Genomic DNA, 21,157 nt, shown 5'->3' on the forward strand with positions numbered 1-21,157 from the left:
AGGACACCCTGCAAGCGATGTTTCAACAGAACCCCTCCTCTGGGATAGCGAGCAGAGAACGCCTGGCCTGAGACCTTGGCATTGCCAAAAGCAGAGTTCAGGTAGGCCCCCATCTCTACCTCCGTTCTCTCTTTCAGTCTCTCCATGCTGATCCAAGTAAGCTGAAAGCACCTGGTGGCCTTTCTCCTGAGAAGGAATTCTCTCTGTTTGCCCCTAGGTCTGGTTCCAAAACCAGCGTAGAAGACAGTTAAAGCAGAGCCAATCGCCGTCTGAATATGTGAACCAAGAAGGGGAAGGGGGGGCCAACGTCCACAACCACGCCACCGACGGCCCCTCCTCGACCTCGGTCTTCCTCTCCAGGTAACTTAGCCAGCGTTCTCGAAAGCAAGTCCGCCAGTGGGGGTGCCAAACCGTCCCCCTCCTATAAGAGAATTCTCTCTGCTGGTGGATGGCCACAGGAAGCCCAGAAAAACCAAGGGTTAGGGGGGTTTGGGGGTGGTCAGTGGAGGGAAGAGGAGGAAACAGGGCTAACTGGTGCTGCCTCCCCCATCAGTGTCCCAGTCGGGGCATGACGACCCCAGTCTGCATGGGCGGGCAGCACTGGGTCCCGCTTTGCACACCCTCCCCAGCCCAGGCAACCTTGGCCGAGGGGCATGCTTCAGGGCACTTGGGGGCAAGACACAGGGACATGCATGTGTATGGAGTGTGTGTGTTTGCTTGCACATGGAAGCATTCATGATGGATCCAGGGACCCGATCCCTCTGTGGCTATATTCCTTAGAGCCCTGCCCTGGCTGCAGAGCTACCTGTGGTGTTTCAGTTGTGTGGGACTCTCCCTTCCCTCCACACCGTCTAGGGTATCTGTGTTGTGACCATTCCTCGGGCCGGAACGTCCTCTCCTCTCGGTGTGTTCTTTCTTTTGTAGGAAACTCAGCAAGAGAGGCCTGGAGAAAGTGGACAGTCATTCTCTCCTTCTCAAACAAGGTACCTTGTGCAAACCTTCACGAGGGATCTCTTCCAGGGGATTACCAACCGGAAAGAACTGGCTCGTCATATGGGAATCCCAGAAACTCGAATCCAGGTAAGTTCTCCAGTCAGCCCATGGGCACAGGACGTGGCCCAGGAGTCAGGAGGGTTCAGCCCAGCAGAGCGTTTGGAGCTGGATGCACGTAGGCGTGGGCTCGGGCTGGAGCTGGGGCTTGGGGTGAGGGGCCAAAAGTCGGTGGGCCGAGTGGAGGGTTTGAGGCCGCTTGTGGCCATGCGGGCACCCCTCATTTCCCAGGGTCAAGGGATTCATTTGCAGAAAACGGCCCTGCAGGAGCCTCACTGGGCCTAACAGACCAGAGGCTGGGCGGCAAGGCAGGCTTTAGAATGGGCACCACGGAGGCGCCAGCACCTGAACTGGACAATCACGAATTCTAATGTGCCTGTCTGCCTTTTGCTCCCCTAGATATGGTTTCAAAACTGAAGAGCTTGGAACCCACAGCAGAGACAAAGCGGGCCCGGCAATGGCTGGGCCCAAGGGCCAAGCAGCACAGCAGCCACGACTACTCCTGCTCCAGAGGACCGAAGGGCCCCACCCGCTGTTCAGAGCTCCTCTTCCCACTATTAACCCTTCCCGCCAGAGGAGAGCATTCCACAATTGGAAGAGGCAAAATTGAGACCCAGGGATCCAGTGGTGAGGTATTAAGTAAATTGGTAGTGGGGGAGGGGGGCAAATGCAGTGGGCGGTGGGCGGGGATTGAGAGGCAAAAGAGGTGGCGCCTAGGCCCACGCCTCCGCCCACGCCTGAACCAATGCACTCTTCTGGCCACTGACCAGAGGAGGAGGCACAAATTGTCCGCCACCAGATGCAGGGGAATTCCGGAAAACCAGGATGGTTAATAGCCTAGGATGCGTGCAATGACCTTTTCCCCCAGCGCGTGTGGGCCGGAGCAGTCCCTCCAGAGAGAGGCTACTCCAGTTTGCCTGGGGATATATAGCAAGCACTTCCTTCAAACTTCAACCGCACCATGCCCCACCAACCCCCTCTCCTCGTCCCGCTTACTAAGCTGGGTAAAAGCGCCCTATGGCCATGGGCATCGTTTTCAAAAAGGAAAACCTCGTCTCCCCTTCTCATCCCTCGCCACCCCACCCCACCATGCACCCAGGAGGTGCAGCATTCTTGGGTCCGGAGGGCTGGGTTGAAGAGGGCGGCTGGAGCCAAGGAGAGCTTGGCTGTGAGGGGTGGTCCTGCCAGGCGCAGTTGGCGATGCCGCCCTGGACCTGCAGTGGCAGCAGTGGAGTGGAAGGCCCTGCCGGGGGATCAAGCAGCTCGGGTCAGGCTCACTGCACTTCCCCTCCCGCCCTAAGCGAGAAGAAGTGAAATGGGGTAAGGCCCCTGGCAGAGATGGGAGCTGCGCCCTGGTCTTTGGCACCAGGCTTCCTCAGCATGAAGACTTTTGTCAAGCACCCAAACTGTCCAGGGAAAAAGAAAGGTGTGTGGTCAGCAGACGAGCTGCTGTGTCTGCCCCAAGGCGTTTTCTCCTCACATCCCCACTCTGGAGAAGAAGACGCTTTTCTGCACGGGGCGAACCAGTCGGCTGATCCTGGAGGACAGCGAGGCCAGGGGAAAGAAGCCAGTCCCTGGAGGACTGTGCCTCCCCTGGGGCTCGTTCCTCTGATGTGTGCCTCCTCATTCAGGCCGGGACGGGCCCTTTGCTGGGACGTGGGGCGGGGGAGTGGGGGCGGCCGGCGGGTGGCAGAAGGATGAGGCCGAGCCTGGTGTCTCCTGGGGGCATGGCCTTGAACTTGGCCTGGCGGTGCTTGGGGCTTCCCTGATAGCTCAGTTGGTAAAGGGTCCACCTGCAATGCAGGAGACCACGGTTCGATGCCTGCGTTGGGAAGATCCGCTGCCCAAGGGAGTAAGCTACCATCTGGCCTGCAGAACTCGTCCACGGGGTCGCAAAGCGTCGGACAGAACTGTGTGCGCGTGCGTGCATGTGTGCGTGCCTGGCCAGGCGTGTGCGAAGCGGGGCAGGGAATAGAACTTTTGCCCTGGCAGGATCAATGGGGCGGGATGCCATGTCACGAGGGTGGGTGGCTCGAATGCTGTCTTTCCTCCTCTTGGGATCAGTTACCAGCCCACTGGAGGGGCAGGGGCGGCAGGCGGGGAGGGGGCGGAAAAGAATCCCGTGGAGCGAGTGGGCTTTCACGGGCACAGCATGTGCCACAGAACCCCAAGGTCCACGTTGGGCTGGGTGGGCTGCTCGAGGCTTTGGTCTGAGGCCCTGCCACGCAGCAGAGAGGATCAGCCCCGGGCTCTGGCCTTCATCAGTGCACAGAGGCCTCACTGCCAGGGAATTCCCCTAGGCCCCTTTGAAGTAGCCGCCCACACCCCCTTTCCCAGCCTGCCTTACCTCAGGAAACTCTCTGGGCTTTCCCGCCTTTCCACATTCCACACATACCTTGGCCTCAATTGCCTCGGCTGGCTCCTCCCAGGCATTCCCGGGCACTGGAGGCTGTCTCTAGTGCCTCCGACTGGATCCCTGGATTCCCTCGCCTGCATTTCCCATGTCCCTCCTCAACTCCTCTGGGCCCTCATGGTGTCCTTTCCCTACAGCAGTCCCAGTCCACCGCCCCCAGGCCTTTGAGTTGCCGGGAGCTCAAGTCTACTGCCAGAGACCTGATGGGCCAGCGTCTCCAATGGCAGCTCACACCATTTAGGGCTTTTCCAGGTGGAGCCAGATGCCCACACGGCCCCAGCCCAGCCCACACCCCAAGTGTCCTAGAGAGCCCAGGGAAAGGAGACAGTGTACGCCCTCCTCTCAGGAAGGAGGGTCCACTAAACCAAGGAAGGCAGCAAGCACGTTCTGGACAAAACAAAGCCCTGACCTGTGCCAGCAACGGGACATGGAAAGAGTGTGTGCTTTCCTAAAGAGATGGAAGGCAGAGAGGAGAAGGTGGAGGAAATCAGGAGGCAGGAGCAGACAAAGAAGGAAGAGGCTGCGTGAAGCAACGTGGGGGACGGACAATGAGAGGCACTTGTTCTTTCACTCTGAACAGGTCCCAGGGAATCGCAAAGAAACCAAGGAACCACAGCGCCACCTACACAGCCATCCATAGCAATGGATTCTTTGGCCAGCCAGGTTTCTAACCCCAACCACGGGGTTTCACGGGAGAAAAGTCAGGGGTCTGTATGTACTTCAAAACGGCCGGGTTGACGAATTCCAGATCGGGTTTGCAAGTTGATGATGTCTGTATTCTTAGCTCTTGGTGGATGCCTAGATGTCTCCCGGTTGGTTGAGGGCCCCAGTGTCCCAGCGCCACCCACCAGCAGCACCGTGGTCATTCTGCGGCGACCCAAGGGTCGGTGAATGAGTGGGTGCCCCCGCTAGGCTGCACCCATGCGCCCTCCTTCTCTTTCTGCTAAGACACATGGTTCCTCTGAGCTCGACCAGGCTGGCTTGAGATGCTGAGAGGCGACGGGAGGGAGGAAGGGCCGGACTGCCGGCTGAGGGCTTCAGCAGGGAGGGGGTGCTGGCAACAAAGAGCCCTCCTCTCCCTGCCCCCACTGGATGTGCTCGAGAAGCTAGGGGGCTGACGTGAGGCCAGCAGCGATGTGGAGCCTGTGCGCCTGGCAAGCCCGCCCGGGGCTCCTTCTTCCTGGGGCCCGGGCGCGCCAGGACCCCTTGGTCTGGCAGAATGGCGCAGGGCTGCTGACATCTGGTGAGACAGGGTTCCCCTCCTGCACGCCAGGGCGAGACAGTAGCAAGCGGAAGGGCAAGGGTGTGAGCAGCCAGGCCGCGTCGTGGGAGGGCCGCTGTGGCGGGGAGGTGTTCCACACTGACAGGCACCCTGGCGAGACCGGCAAGACCCAGGCTCCGGTGGGCCGGACCCTTGGCCAGGGCGTGGCAGGAAGAAACCTTCAGCGGGAGAGGCGGGCACACCCTGGCTACATCCCAGTGGGAAGTTAAATGAGCATGGGAGCCCGGGACAAGAGGCCAGAGTCCTTGCTGGGGAAAGAGCAAAGGGAAGGGAGTCAAGCCATGTCTGTGCCAGAACGGGCCTTTCCAGCCTGGACCCGGGCCACTGCGGCGGACGTGTGGGGGTGGTGGGCGACGAGCCGGGAGCCACGGGAGAGCCCCAGCCCACTGCTGCAGGAGAGCCCAGAGGAGACTCCCCGCAAGAGGCGCGGGAGGTCTGCCAGGGCCCCGGCCGTGGGCTGGGCTCTGCCTCCAGCCGGCGCCTCGGAGGAGTGCAGGGGGCCCCGTGGGTCTCCCAGGTGCCTGTGCCCCAGCTCTGGGGAGACCCTGCCAAAGAGACGGAGAAGGTGTGCCAGAGGCCCATCGGCAGCAGCGAGCGAGGCGGCAGCGGTGGCGGGCTGGGCCCCTCCTCCCACCGGCCCTTCGGAGAGGGGCGAGGAGACCAGGAGCTGGGGGCGTCGGGGGGGGGGGGGGCTCGCTAGGTTCAGGTCCCCAGTCCAGGGAACCTTCTCCCAAAGAGACGGAGGAAGTCTCCCAGGGCCACGGGGCACCGGGCGGGCTGCCCTCTGCATCCCGCCCTCCCCTCGTTGGGCTGGGTGGCGGCCAGGAGCTGGCAGCCTCGGGGGGCTCCGCAGGGTCAGGGCCCCAGCTAAAAGGAGATTCCGCTGACAAGACGGGGGAGGTCTGTCAAGGATCCAGGGAGCTGCCATCTGTGACCCACCAGGGTCTCGGCTGGATGCACAGCGGCCAGGAGCTGAGGCCCACGTGAGGCTCACTAGGTTCAGGGCCCCAGTCCAGGGACCATTCTGCCGAAGAGATGGAGGACGTCTCCCAGGGCCACGGGGCACCTGGCGGGCTGCCCTCTGTGTCCTGCCGTCCCCTCACAGGGCTGCGGGGTGGCCAGGAGCTGGAGGCCTCGGGGGGCTCCACAGGGTCAGGACCCCATCCCAAAGGAGATTCCGCCGACGAGACGGGGGTGGTCTGCCAGGGATCCGGGGAGCTGGGGTCTGCCACCTGCGGGGGTCTCGGCGGGATGCAGGGCGGCCAGGAACTGCGGGCATCGGGGGGCTCCGCGGGATCTGGGTCCCAGCCCCTGGGAGACTCCTTGGAAGAGACCGGAGAGGTCTGCCAGGGCCCCGGCGGGCTGGCCTCTGCGTCCCGCTGGTGCCTCTGGCTGCTGCACGGATCCCTGCCCCAGCTCAGGGGAGACCCAGAGGAAGAGGAAGACACAGGGGGAGGTCTGCCAGGGCCCCGGGGAGTCCGCTGGGCTGCCCTCTGCATCGCGCTGGCCCTTCCCAGCGCTGCAGGGCTGCCAGGAGCTGGCGGTCTTGGGGGGCTTGCCTGGTTTGGGGCCCCAGCTCAGGGGAGACCCCGTCAAAGACAGCGGGCAGGTCTGCCAGGGACCCGCAAAGCTGCCATCTGGGAACAGACGGTGGCACGGTGGGCTGCAAGGCTGGCAGGAGGTGGGGGCGTCGGGGGGCTCCCCAGGCTCTGCGTCCCAGCCCGTGGAAGACTCCCCGGAAGAGACCGGGGACGTCAGCCAGGGCCCCGGTGGGCTGGCCTCTGCGTCCCGCTGGTGCCTCTGGCTGCTGCACGGGTCCCCGCAGGGTTCCCAGGGGTCTGCGCCCCAGCTCAGGTGAGACCCAGAGGAAGAGGAAGACACCGGGGAGATCTGCCGGGGAATGGGAATACTAGACCACCTGACCTGCCTCTTGAGAAACAAGTATGCAGGTCAGGAAGCAACAGTTAGAACTGGATATGGAACAACACACTGGTTCCAAATAGGAAAAGGAGTATGTCAAGGTTGTATGTTGTTATCCTGCTTATTTAACTTATATGCAGTGTACATCATGAGAAACGCTGCACTAGAGGAAGCACAAGCTGGAATCAAGATTGCTGGGGAAAATATCAATAACCTCAGATATGCAAATGACACCACCCTTATGGTAGAAAGTGAAGAGGAACTAAAAATCCTCTTGATGAAAGTGAAAGAGGAGTGAAAAAGTTGGCCTAAAGCTCAACATTCAAAACACTAAGATCATGGCATCTGGTCCAATCACTTCATGGGAAATAGATGGGGAAACAGTGGGAACAGTGTCTGACTATTTTGGGAGGCTCCAAAATCACTGTAGATGGTGATTGCAGCCATGAAATTTAAAGACGCTTACTCCTTGGAAAGAAAGGTATGACCAACCTAGGTAGCATATTAAATAGCATATTAGATAGCAAAGTAATATCTAACAAAGGTCCATCTCATCAAGGCTATGGTTTTTCCAGTAATCATGTATGGATGTGAGAGTTGGACTGTGAAGAAAGCTGGGTGCTGAAGAATTGATGCTTTTGATCTGTGGTGTTGAAGAACACTCTTGAGAATCTCTTGTACTACAAGGAGATCCAACCAATCCATCCTAAAGGAGATTAGTCCTGAGTGTTCATTTGAGGGACTGACATTGCAGCTTAAACTCCAATCCTTTGGCCACCTAACACAAAGACTCATTTGAAAAGACCCTGATGCTGGGAAAGATTGAGGGAAGGAGGAGAGGGGGATGACAGATGAGATGGTTGGATGGCATGACTGATTCAATGGAAATGAGTTTGGGTAAACCCTCAGAGTTGGTGATGGACAGGGAGGCCTGGCGTGCTGAGGTTCATGGGATCACAGAGAGTTGGACACGACTCAGCAACTGAGCTGAACTGAACTGAATATTTTGGCATATGGTAGTCATCATCTCATGGGCTAAAATAAATAAAGTAAATATGCTAAACCTAAATAATCACCAGGAAGATCTGAAAACCTGACATTAATGGCATCTCTCTGTATGAAGTCATAGTAAATACATTGTTCACAGTCAAATCAAAATATTTATATAATAATATACTCAATGTTAATATAAATGATTCTAATTTTTAAACTATAACACTAAATGTCTATATTTAACATTATTCCTAGCTAAATTCTTCCAAGAACCTTTAAATACTTCTTTTTTCCCTTTTTAATATATAAATTTATTTTAATTGGAGACTAATTGCTTTACATTATTGTAGTGGTTTTGCCGGAGAAGGCAATGGCTCCCCACTGCAGTACTCTTGCCTGGAAAATCCCATGGGTGAAGGAGCCTGGTAGGCTGCAGTCCATGGGGTCTCAACAGTTCATGGGATCACAGAGAGTTGGACACGACTGAGCAACTTCACTTTCACTTTTCACTTTCATGCATTGGAGAAGGAAGTGTCAACCCACTCCAGTGTTCTTGCCTGGAGAATCCCAGGGACGGGGGATCCTGGTCGCTGCCGTCTATGGGGTCACACAGAGTCGGACACGACTGAAGCGATGCAGCAGCAGGAGCAGCAGCAGCAGCAGTGGTTTTTGCCATACATTGACATGGATCAAATATTTCTCTTTTTAAGCCAATCAACAACTAAGATCAAAGTGGTAGAAACAGTTACTGTTCCTTTTATTATTCTAAAGATTTGCAAACTTCTCAAGAAGTTTAATTACCAGAATTACACAAAAGGGCAGAGTTGAACTGGGCAAAAATTCATGTTGCTATTCCTATTAAGGTTTGATGTTCACAATATCACTTTTTTAAGTGCACTAAATATGTATGGAATTTCACTGTGATAAATTTTCAATACAATGTACTTGATTGCCTATAATAAAATGTCTTTGACAGGTTGAAAATATTTTGAAGTACTTGACTTTGTTCAAAGTAATATTAATTTGTCTTATGAATAGCAATCAGTTCAGTTTAATCACTCAGTCATGACTCTTTATGACCCTATGGACTGTAGCATGCTAGGCTTCCCTGTCCACCACCAACTCCCGGAGTTTACTCAAACTCATGTCCATTGAGTCAGTGATGTCATCCAACCATCTCATCCTCTGTCATCCCCTTCTCTTCCTGCCTTCAATCTTTCCTGCCTTCAATCTTTTCAAATGAGTCAGTTCTTCGCATACCAGTTTACTAAACACCAACCTTGAACTAGCACAGATTTAGTTCTTACATATATTACTCAAAAATACTCAACAATGAGTTAGCAATTATTATAGTGAGTGCCTCTTAGTGATTAAAGGCAAGGACTGTGGAACCAGACAGGCTCAATTCAAATCCTGGCCTCATTATGTGCTACCTGAGTAGCCCTGGGGAAGTTATTTAATTTCCATTTGTAATAGTTTTCTTATCTGTAAAAGTAGTAAGTACTATAATACTAAAATATGAAGAAGTTAACATATACAAATGTAGTATAGCACAGTGATAATCAACTGATGTATATTGTTATTTCATCTCGCAAGGACCCATTTTACAGATGAAGAAACTGAGATTCAAAGAGAATAAGGAGAAATGAATAGTTACAGATGAATTTGAGGTTGGTCAATTCTAAAGCTCCAAATCCTCATCAAAACACAATACAGTACTGCCAACAAAGGAAAATCAGGCCTAGGTAATTTCATTTACAAAATCAACCAAACATTTAGAGAGTAAATGTCAGTCATGCTCAAGCTCTACTGGAAAACAGAAGAGGAGAGAACACTTTCCAGCTCAGTTATGAAATCAGTATTACCAGGAACCAGGTCCAAACAAAGATATAAGAAAAGAAAACCTCAGGACATTTCCCATGAGAATAGATGTTAAAATTATCCATAAAATATAAGTAAATTCAATCTAAAGGTATATTTAAAAGGATAACACATAATAACCAAGTGGAGTTTATGCTAGAAATACAAGGCTGATCCAACATTTAAAAATGAATCAATATTGTTTCCCAGATCAGAACACTAGAGAAGGAAATCATATGATCATCTCAATTGTTGTGTAAGAAGAATTTGACAAAATTCAGCATCTATTATTTTCAGCAAAATGGGAAATATAATTTCCTTAACACAATAAAGGGCATCTGTGAAAAACCTGCAGCTACCTCTCTACTTAATGTTAAAAGTCTGAATGTCCTTCCCTTAAGATCAAAAACACGGCTGGATGTTATCTCAACTTATGATGATCATTTCAAAATATATAACAAATATCAAATCATTATGTTATATACTTGAAACAAATATGATTTTGTATGTCAATTAGATCTCAATTAAAGGGTAAAGAAAAGATTTAGTTGTCTTGTTAATATACTGAGGGATATTATGAAGAGATTGTCATATAAGCACAATTTTGCTGTGCCTTGATAACCAAATTTTAAAAATAAATCAGAAATATTATTTTCTCTTTCCTTTCAAAAAAAGAAGACATGCTGATTATACAGTAGCATAGAAGCTAATACCTAGCAGAACATGACAAAAGATATGAAAGATCTATGCAGGGGAAATTATAAAATTTTGTTACAGAGTCAATAAAGGCTAGAATTATTGGAGAGAAAGTCCAAATTTATGTATTGGAATTTGCAATATTATATAAATTTCATTCTTACTAAGTTAATTTATGTAATTCCAGTTATGATTCTTCATATTTTGGGTAGAACTTCACAAATTGAGTATAAAATTAATATAGAAATAGAAAGAGCCAAATGGAGCCATGGATTGTGACAGAAAAGAAAACATAGCTTTTTACAGCATATTAAGAATTACAAGGGTATAGTAATTAAGACAAGGTTGTGTAAAGTCAAGACTACAAACAAAAAGGCAAGACTATCCACTCTCACCATTCCTATTAACGTTTATATTACAAACCCAAGTAAGCACAATTATTGCACACAAATTTTTCTGCAAAGAGTAATTTTTATTTCTCTTTCATTCCTTGGAGTGACATTACTAAATACTATGATAAGTATACGTTTAATTTCATTAAAATGTTACCAAGACAAAATATTTTCCAGTGTGTTCCCGCCAGACATGCATTAGAGTTCTAGTTGTTTCTGCCTCTTTATCAGCATTTGGAGTTGTCAGGATTTTTTAATTAGCCATTTTAATTATTATGTAGTGATAGTTCAGTGTAGCTTTAATTTTCATTTTCCTAATGATTAATGGTGTTCAACAATTTTTATGTACTTATTTGCCATCAGTGCATCTTCTTTTTAAATTATTTTTTAAAATGTATTTATTTTAAATGGATGCTAATTATTTTACAATATTGTAGTGGGTTTTGCCACACATTGACATGAATCAACAACGGGTGTACATGTGTTTCCCATCATGAACCCCCCTCCCACCTCCTTCCGCATCCCATCCCTCAGGGTCATCCCAGTGCACCAGCCCTGAGCACCCTGGCTCATTCTTCAAACCAGGACTGGCGATCTGTTTCACATATAATATACGTATTGCAATGCTATTGTCTCAAATCACCCCACCCTCGCCCTCTCCCACAGAGTCCAAAAGACTGTTCTATACATCTGTGTCTCTTTTGCTGTCTCACATATAAAATCGCCATAACCATCTTTCTAAATTCTGTATATATGCATTAGTATACTGTATTGGTATTTTTTGTTCTGATTCACTTCACTCTGTATAATAGGCTCCAGTTTCATCCACCTCATTATAACTAATTCAAATGTATTCTTTTTAATGGCTGAGTAATAATGCACTGGGTATATGTACCACAGCTTTCTTATCCATTCGTCTGCTGACGGACATCTAGGTTGCTTCCATGTCCTGGCTGTTATAAACAGTGCTGTGATGAGCATTGTGGTACATGTATCTCTTTCAATTCTAGTTTCCTTGGTGTGTATGCACAGCAGTGGGATTTCTGGGTCATATAGAAGTTCTATTTAAAGTTTTTTAAGGAATCTCAACACTGTTCTCCATAGTGGCTGTACTAGTTTGCATTCCCACCAACAGTGTAAGAAGATTCCCTTTTCTCCACACCCTCCCCAGCATTTATTGCTTGTAGACTTTTGGATAGCAGCCATTCTGACTGGCATGAGATGGTACCTCATTGTGGTTTTGATTTGCATTTCTCTGATAATGAGTGATGTTGAGCATCTTTTCATGTGTTTGTTAGCCATGTGTATGTCGTCTTTGGAGAAATGTCTATTAGTTCTTTGGCCCATTTTTTGATTTGGTCATTTATTTTTCTGGAATTAAGCTGCAGGAGTTGCTTGTATATTTTTGAGATTAATTCTCTGTCAGTTGCTTTGTTTGCTATTATTTTCTCCCATTCTGAAGGCTATATTTTCACCTTGATTATAGTTTCCTTCACTGTGAAAAAGCTTTAATTTTAATTAGGTCCCATTTGTTTATTTTTGCTTTTATTTCCATTACTCTGGGAAGTGGGTCATAGAGGATTCTGCTGTGATTTATGTCAGAGAGGGTTTTGCCTATGTTCTCCTCTAGACGTTTTATAGTTTCTGGTCTTACGTTTAGGTCTTTAATCCATTTTGAGTTTATTTTTTTGTATGGTGTTAGGAAGGGTTCTACTTTCATTCTTTTACAAGTGATTGACCAGTTTTCCCAGCACCACTTGTTGAAGAGATTGTCTTTTCTCCATTGTATATTCTTGCCTCCTTTGTCAAAGATAAGGTGTCCATAGATGCGTGGATTTATCTCTGGGCTTTCTATTATGTTCCATTGATCTATATTTCTGTCTTTGTGCCAGTACCATACTGTCTTGATGACTGTGGCTTTGTAGTATAGCCTGAAGCCAGGCAGGTTGATTCCTCCAGTTCCATTCTCCTTTCTCAAGATTGCTTTGGCTATTTGAATTTTGTTTTTGTGTGTTTTTTTTTTCCTCTCTCTTCTTTTTTTTTTTTTTTTTTGTATTTCCATACAAATTGTGAAATTATTTGTTCTAGTTTTCTGAAAAATACCGTTGGTAGCTTGATAGGGATTGCATTGAATCTATAGATTGCTTTCAGTAGTATACTCATTTTCATTATATTGATTCTTCCAGTCCATGAACATGGTATTTTTCTCCATCTATTTCTGTCCTCTTTTATTTGTTCATCACTGTTTTATAGTTTTGTATATACAGGGCTTTTGTTTCCTTAGGTATATTTATTCTTAAGTATCTTATTCTTGTCATTGCAATGGTGAATGGCATTGTTCCCTTAATTTCTCTATTTTCTCATTGTTAGTGTATAGGAATACAAGAGATTTGTGTCTGTTGATTTTATATCCTGAAACTTTACTGTATTCATTGATTAGCTCTAGCAATTTTCTGGTGGAGACTTTAGGGTTTTCTATATAGAGAATCATGTCATCTACAGTGAGAGTTTTAATTCTTCTTTTCTAATCTGGATTCCTTTTATTTCTTTTCCTGCTCTGATTGCTGTGGCCAAAACTTCCAAAACTATATTGAATAGTAGCAGTGAGAGTAGGCACCCTTGCATGTACCTGACTTTAGAGGAAATGCTTTCAATTTTTCATCATTGAGGATAATGTTTACTGTGGATTTGTCATATGTAGCTTTTATGATGTTGAGGTATGTTCCTTCTATTCCTGCTTTCTGGAGGGTTTTTATCATAAATGGACATTGAGTTTTGTCAAAGGCTTTCTCTGCATCTATTGAGATAATCATGTAGTTTTCATCTTTCAATTTGTTAATGTTGTGTATTACATGGATTGATTTGTGGATATTAAAGAATCCTTGCATCCCTGGTATAAAGCCCACTTGGTCATGATGTATTATATTTTTAATATGTTGTTGGATCTGTTTACTAGGATTTTGTTAAGGATTTTTGCGTGTATGATCAACAGTGATATTGGCTTATAGTTTTCTTTCCTTTTTTTTTTTTGTGGCATCTTTGTCAGGTTTTGGTATTAGGGTGATGGTGGCCTCATAGAGTGAGTTTGGAAGTTTATCTTCCTCTGCAATTTTCTGGAAGAGTTTGAGTAGGATAGGTGTTAGCTCTTCTCCAAATTTTTGGTATAATTCAGCTGTGAAGCCATCTGGTACTGAGCTTTTGTTTGCTAGAAAATTTCTGATTAGTTTTGATTTCTCTGCTTGTGATGGGTCTGTTAAGATTTTCTATTTCTCCCTGGTTCAGTTTTGGAAAGTTGTACTTTTGTAAGAATTTGTCTATTTCTTCCAAGTTGTCCGTTTTGTTGGCATATAGTTGCTTATAGTAGTCTCTTATGATCCTTTGTATTTCTTGGTTGTCTGTTGTGACTTTTTGATTTTCATTTCTATTTTTGTTAATTTGATTTTAATTCCTTTGTTTCCTGATGAGTCTGGTTTGTCAATTTTATTTATTTTTTTCAAAGAACCAGCTTCTAGTTTTGGTGATTTTTGCTAAGGTCTCTTTTGTTTCTTTTGCATTTATTTCTATCCTAATTTTAAAAATTACTTTCCTTCTACTTATCCCTGGGGTTCTTCATTTCCTTTTCTAGTTATTTTAGGTGTAGAGTTAGGTTTTTTGTTTGAATTTTTTCTTATTTCTTGAGGTAAGCCTGTATTGCTATGAACCTTCCCCTTAGCACTGCTTTTATAGTGTCCCACGGGTTTTGGGTTGTTGTGTTTCCATTTTCATTCCTTTCTATGCATATTTTGATTTCTTTTTTGATTTCATCTCTGACTTGTTGGTTATTCAGAAGTATGTTGTTTAGCCTCTATATGTTGTAAATTTTAATATTTTTTCCTCTAATTTATATCTAATCTTACTGCATTGTGATCAGAAAAGATACTTGCAATGATTTCAATTTTTTTTTTTTTAATTTAGCAAGGCTAGATTTATGACCCAGGATGTGACCAATCCTGGAGAAGGTTCCGTGTGTGCTTGAACAAAAGGTGAAATTCATTGTTTTGGGGTGAAATGTCCTAAAAATATCAATTAGTTCTAACTGGTCCATTTTATCATTTAAAGCTTGTGTTCCTTGTTAATTTTCTGTTTAGTTGATCTATCCATAGGTGTGAGTGGGGTATTAAAGTTTCCTACTATTATTGTGTTATTGCTAATTTCCCCTTTCATACTTGTCAGCATTTGCCATATTGTGGTGCTCCTATGTTGGGGTGTGTGTGTGTGTGTGTGTGTGTGTGTGTGTGTGTGTGTGTGTGTGTGTGTATTTATTTATTTATAATTGTTATATTATCTTCTTGGATAGATGTTTTGATTATTATGTAGTGTCCTTATTTGTCTCTTTTCATAGCCTTTATTTCAAAGTCTATTTTATCTGATATGAGTATTGCTACTCTTGCTTTCTTTTAGTCTCCATTTGTGTGAAATATCTTTTTCCAGCCCTAATTTTCAGTCTGTGTGTCTCTTGTTTTGAGGTGGGTCTCTTGTAGACAGAATGTATAGGGGTCTTGTTTTTGTATCCTTTCAGCCAGTCTTTGTCTTTTGGTTGGGGCATCCAACCCATTTACATTTAAGATAATTATTGATAAGTATGATCCCATTGCTATTTCCTTTATTGTTTTTGGTTTCAAGTTTATACACCTTTTCTATGTTTCCTGTCCAGAGAAGATCCTTTAGCATTTGTTGAAGAGCTGGTTTGGTGGTGCAGAATTCTGTTATTTTTGCTTGTCTGTAAAGCTTTTGATTTCTTCTTCATATTTGAATGAAATCCTTGCTGAGTACAGTAATCTTGGTTGTAGGTTTTTCTCTTTCTTCACTTTAAGTATGTCCTACCAATCCCTTCTGGCCTGAGGAGTTTCTATTGAAAGATCAGCTGTTATCCTTATGGGAATCCCCTTGTGTGCTATTTGTTGTTTTTCCCTTCCTGCTGTTAATATTTGTTCTTTATATTTGATTTTTGTTATTTTGATTATTATTTGTCTTATGGTGTTTTGCCTTGGGTTTATCCTATTTGGGACTGTCTGGGTTTCTTGAACTTGGGTGACTATTTCCTTTCTCATTTTAGGGAAGTTTTCAACTATTATCTCCTCAAGTATTTTCTCATGGCCTTTCTTTTTGTCTTCTTCTGGGAATCCTATGGTTCGAATGTTGGGGTGTTTGACATTGTCCCAGAGGTCCCTGAGGTTTTCCTCATTTCTTTTAATTCTTTTTTTTTTCCTTTCTGCTTCATTTATTTTCAACATTATATCTTATACCTCACTTATCCTATCCTCTGCCTCCGTTATTCTACTGTTGGTTCCCTCCAGAGTGTTTTTGATCACATTTATTGCATTATTCATGATATATTGACTCTTTCTTACTTCTTCTAGATCCTTGTTAAACATTTCTTGCATCTTCTCAATCCTTGTCTCCAGGCTATTTATCTGTAACTCCATTTTGTTTTCAAGATTTTCAATCATTTTATTATCATTATTCTGAATTCCTTTTCAGATGACTCCCTATTTCCTCCTCACCCTCTCGGGGGGCCCATGCTTCCCAAAGTTCCAGCTCTTTTGTTTGTCCCCAAAGTTATTGGTAGACATCCCATCTGTATTCTCTCTTCCCCGCAACCAAAATCGCCCCCTTCCCCAACCTCCATGGTTCCACATCCCAGGAAAGGAGACCTGAAAGTGGCTCGGGGAGAAGGTGCCCCTTCCTTCCTCTCCCTCTAAGCCTGAGGGCCTGGGAAGCCTGGCAGCACGTTAAGGAGGGCCTGGTACTCATCCTCACTGAGGGGTACTTCCAGGAATGCCTCAACTCCTTCCTCCACAGCAGCCCCCGAGTAAGACCGGGGTATGTCCTTGATGGACTTGGCAGCCACGACTTCCTCTAGGAGGCTGGGTGACCCGGAGAGGGCTGGATGGCCCCCTGTGAGGACAGTAAAGGACTCCAGGAAAGGATCCAGCAAGCCCGGGATGCTCGGTAGCCGGGAGCTCGTCTTGGAGGCTGAGTGAGTCTGAGAGGGCGAGGTGTGCTCATGCATCTGCAGAGGGCCCCAGGGAAGGCCCCATCATGTCCAGGATCCCCATTGGCACCAAGAGCTAGTTTAGGAAGCTGGGTGCGCCTGGGAGAACAGGGTGTGCTCTTGCATATCTGCAGTGGCCCCCAGGAAAAGTGCCTGCTTGTCTGGGACACCTGTGGCCGCCAAGAGCTCAACTAAGAGGCTTGTCGAGTTTGGAAATTTGCGGGACTGGGGCTGTGGCTCTAGCAGGGGCACTGTGCTTTCACCATAGGGTCACTCGGGCCACCACGGGATGTGTGTCTCAGGCTGTGCAGGCGGCAGGGTGGCCCCTGACCCAGGCTGCCAAGGGTCCATGACAGCAGGAGAGCACTCGGCTCAGAGAACTCTACCTGGGGAGGAGGTGGTGGAGGACACAGATGCCAAGGGAAAGAAGCCAGTCCCCGGAGGACTGTGCCTTCACTGGGGCTCCTTCCTCTGGCATATGCCTCATTCTCGTCGGGATGCTCCATTGGCTGGGATGGAGGGGGGACTGGGGGGTGGCTGGCAGATGACCTGGAGATCAGCTAGCCTTTCCTCTCCTGGTGGCATGGCCTTGAAATTGGCTTGCCAGTGCTCAGGTCTTCCCTGATAGCTCAGTTGTAAAGGATCCACCTGCAATGCAGGACACCGGTTCAGTTCCTGCATTGGGAAGATCTGCTGCAAAAGGGAGAAAACTACCATCTGGCCTCTAGAACTAGTCCACGGAGTCGCAATGCGTCCGACAGGATGGTGCGCATGTGTTCGTGTGTGTGCAGGTGCATGTGCTTGTGCACAAAGTGAAGCCGGGAATAGACCTTTTGCCCTGGCTGTATCCTGGGGAGGGGGTAGAGAAGGAACGTGGCTTGAACAAACCACAACACCACACCCATAGCCATCGTTAGCAATGTATTCTTTGGCCACCGAAGCTTCTAAACCCAACCATGGGGTTCACATGAGAACAGGCAGGGTTTTGTATGTACTTCAAAACCACTGGGTCTATAAAGTCAGGAATGGGTTTGCAAATACATAACATCTGCATGTCTGTGGGTGACGGGAGGATGTTGGTGGCAGGGTGAGCTCAGTCACTATGCTCCGTGGGTCAGAGAGAGACACGGAGATGATTGGCTTTTGCAGATATACTGGGCATGTGTGTTCACATGGGCATGGATGATGGTCGTGAAAGCGGTTGTGTGGGTAGGTCCCTACTGCTGGCTCAGAGGATCTGACCATGAAAAACCTGCCCTGAACAGGCATCTTGAAACCAGGGAAAATGTGTCCTTGATTCAGCATTTTAAGGATACCTGCAGGGTTTGCAGGTGGCTTGAAGCTGAGTCCCAGATGCAGGCTCAGCCCCCACTCCCCCAACAACCCTCTCCCTCCCCCTGTCCCAAAATCTTCCTGCTTCCCTTTCCTCTCTCCCTCCCTCCTTCTCCCACTCAGCCTTCCCAAACTCTCTCCCTTCACTCCCACTCTCTCCCTTCACTCCCACCCTCTCCCTCCACCCACTGGGCCCCTCCCAGCTGCATCTCCCAAACTTCCACCTCCCCACTCCCCTGTCTCCCTCTCCCTCTCCCCCTCCCTCTGCTGCCCCTGGCATAGGGAAGGAGTTCTCCTGTGTGGATTGGACCAGAAGACAGAGGAGCCAGACCAAAAGAACCTGTGTGGGGCAGGGGGTTTCTTTATTGGCTCCATGGCATGTCCCCTCTTAGGCACCCTCTTGATCACTGCAATACTTGGGTTCCTTGAGGCTTCAGGTGGGATGTCCCTCTTGGGGTGGGGGGGATGAGGCACAGCTTTCCAAAGATCCAGCTCTCAGGTTTGTCCCCAAAGTTGTTGTTAGACATCCTGTCTGTATTCTCTCCTACCCTCACCCCAAACCGCCCCCCACCATGAGCTTCGTGGCTCTGCATCCCAGGAAAAGAGAACTGAAAGGGGTTCAGGGAGAAGGTGCCCCTTCCTACCTCTCCGTCTAAGCCCGAGGGCCTGGGGAGCCTGGCAGCATGTCGAGGAGGGCCTGGTAATCCTCCTCACCGAAGGGTGCTTCCAGGATTTCTTCTACTCCTTCCTCCTCCACAGCGGCTCCTGGGGAAGATGAAGGCATGTCCTAGATGGCCATGACAGCCAAGATTTCCTCTAGGAGGCTGAGTGTCCCAGGGAGTGCTGGGTGGTCCCCTGTGATGACAGTAGCGGACTCCACAGAAGGCGCCTGTGTGTCCAGGATGCCTGTGGCCACCAGGAGCTCGTCTTGGAGGCTGGGTGAGCCTGGGAGTGCAAGGTGTGCTCCTTCATTGGCACAGGATCCTAGGGAAGGCCCAGTCCTGTTGTGGATGCCTGTGTCAGCCAAGATTTCCTCTAAGAGGCTGAGTGTGCAGGAGAGACCTGGCTGTTGTGCTGTGAATACAGAGGCTCCCGTTGAAGGCCTCTATGCATCACGGGCCAGCCGTGCTGAGGTCCACGCGCGTGGCTGCGGGCAGGGATGCAGTAGCTGGTGGTGGAAGTTGGGGCTGTGGTCCGTGGGGCACGCTGTGCCCCTTGCCCACCTCCTCCTTTCCAGTTACCTAGTGCGTCCTGGCGAGGAGGTTTAAAGACCCCTGGGGGGGCTTCACTGCCTTGGGGTCAGGATGGCCGGGCCCGCGGGAAGCCGGGAGGTGCCTCCAGTCTCCCCCGGACTCAGCCATCCCCTGAAGGGCCGGGACGGTGTGGCGCGTCATGGTCACTGCCGCCATGGCTGTTGGGAGGGGGCTACCCTGCAGTCCTCGCGTGGGCCGAGACTGTGTGAGGTGCATGAGTGGCTCCTCCACGTCCCTGGGGGAGGGTTGGAACCCCCCCCCACCCGGGGGCCTGTTGGGTGTCCAAGCACACCCTGCTCCATTGCGTGAAACCTTTCCTGTCCCCTCCAGTCTGCTGTTTTCTGTCTGACTTGGCTGGCCAGAGGCAACCCCTGCCCAACTCTGGGGAGGGAGGGAAAAAAGGTGGGATGTGCCATGCCAGGGGTGGGTCTCCTGTGGAAACAAAACACTTGAAAACCTCCTACAACTCTTAGTGCTGGATCACTCAGCTCTTGTGTCAATGAAGAACGCAGCTAGCTATGAAAATTAATGTGAATTGCAGGACACATTGATCATGGACACTTTGAACGCACCTGCGGCCCTGGGTTCCTCCTGGGACTACGCCTGTCTGAGCATTGCTTGACGATCAACCACCCCTCTGGGGTGCTCATGTCGTGTGCTCGCCTTCCTGGAAGTCCCGTGGCTGGGGGTTGTCCTTGAAGGGTCTCTGGTCCTTCTGTCCCCTTAAGTGCAGACACGGTGTCCCCTGCCTCTGTGGCCAGGTGGACGCTGCCCACAAGAGGGGAGAAGGGGACATGAGGTCGCACTGAGTCCCCTGGCCTGCCAGGCCTCTGTGGTTGATCTCCCCTTTGAGAGCTTCCTCGAGCCGCAAGCGGCCTTTGGGTGTTGTTGCCCTTGGGGTGTCGGGGTTTGGGGATGGTCTTGCGCCACGCAGCAGGGGCCCACGGGTGTGGTGGGGTGGGGTCACATCTTCAGTTCTTCGTTCGCCGTCCTGCCCTTGGCAGCGGTATTTCCCAGCACCCGGCTGCCACCCCCTGCGGTGCCTTCCCAGCCTTACATCCGTGGCCCATGCCCGCTTCCCACCCCCCGCGGCTCTCACCCTAGTGCGACGGGCGGCTCAATCCTGAGGCCCAGTCTGCGTGCATGTCCTGGCCCCAGGGACACGTGCCCCAGCCGCGTCTGCCCGCTGCTGCACACTCTCCCCCCGGGCTTCGGCCTTGCGGCTGTTCGCGCCCCAGAGCCCCCGCCACGAGGGTGAAGTCTGTTGGGGGGAGAAAGGGGGAGTACTGTGGGTCCTTCGCCCATTTGGGCTTTGGCTCCAGAGAGTGCACCCACCCTCCAGCCCCCCTCCCCGTCCACCTCTCCGCCATCCCCGCCTCGTGCATCCCATGATCACTGGCTTGTGCTCCCATCCCGCCCCCGCCTTGGCGTCTCCCTCTCTGCCCACCACCTGCTGCCGCCGCCGCCGCCTCCCTGAGGGATGACACGTAAGTGGTGGGTGGTAGGGTGCTGTGTGTGCATGGGGAGGGGGCCCGGGGCAGTCGGCTGCAGGTCTCTCCATTCCCTTCTTGGATTATCCTCACGGTGCCCTCTGAGACTCGACCTCAGATCAGATGTGGCCACCCGCTGAATTTAAGCATATTTGTCAGTGGAGGAAAAGAAACTAACCAGGATTCCCTCAGTAATGGCGAGTGAACAAGGAAGAGCCCAATGCTGAATCCCTGCCCCGCGGTGGGGTGCGGTACATGTGGTGGGTGGAAGACCCACTCCCCATCGCTGCTTATGGGGGGCCCAAGTCCTTCTGATTGAGGCTCAGCCCATGAATGGTGTGAGGCCAACATCGGCCTCAGGAGCGCTGGGTCTTCCCGGAATTGGGTTGCTTGGGAATGCAGCCCAAAGTGGGTGGTAAACTCTATCTAGGGCTAAATACAA

The 21,157-nt window shown here is 49.5% G+C and overlaps 1 long non-coding RNA gene and 1 other non-coding gene across 2 annotated transcripts; both read left to right on the forward strand.

Moving 5' to 3' along the window:
- Positions 1 to 1,458: 1,458 nt before the first annotated feature.
- LOC138415801 (uncharacterized) lies at positions 1,459 to 4,229 on the forward strand. Its single transcript, XR_011247423.1, has 2 exons — positions 1,459 to 1,682; positions 4,044 to 4,229. It is a non-coding gene; the product is annotated as an uncharacterized lncRNA (long non-coding RNA).
- Positions 4,230 to 19,689: 15,460 nt separating this feature from the next.
- LOC138416715 (5.8S ribosomal RNA) lies at positions 19,690 to 19,842 on the forward strand. The gene has a single exon (XR_011247834.1). It is a non-coding gene; the product is annotated as a 5.8S ribosomal RNA (ribosomal RNA).
- Positions 19,843 to 21,157: the final 1,315 nt, after the last annotated feature.

This window comes from Ovis canadensis, chromosome 12, assembly GCF_042477335.2.
Source record: "Ovis canadensis isolate MfBH-ARS-UI-01 breed Bighorn chromosome 12, ARS-UI_OviCan_v2, whole genome shotgun sequence".
NCBI classification, from domain to species: domain Eukaryota; kingdom Metazoa; phylum Chordata; class Mammalia; order Artiodactyla; family Bovidae; genus Ovis; species Ovis canadensis.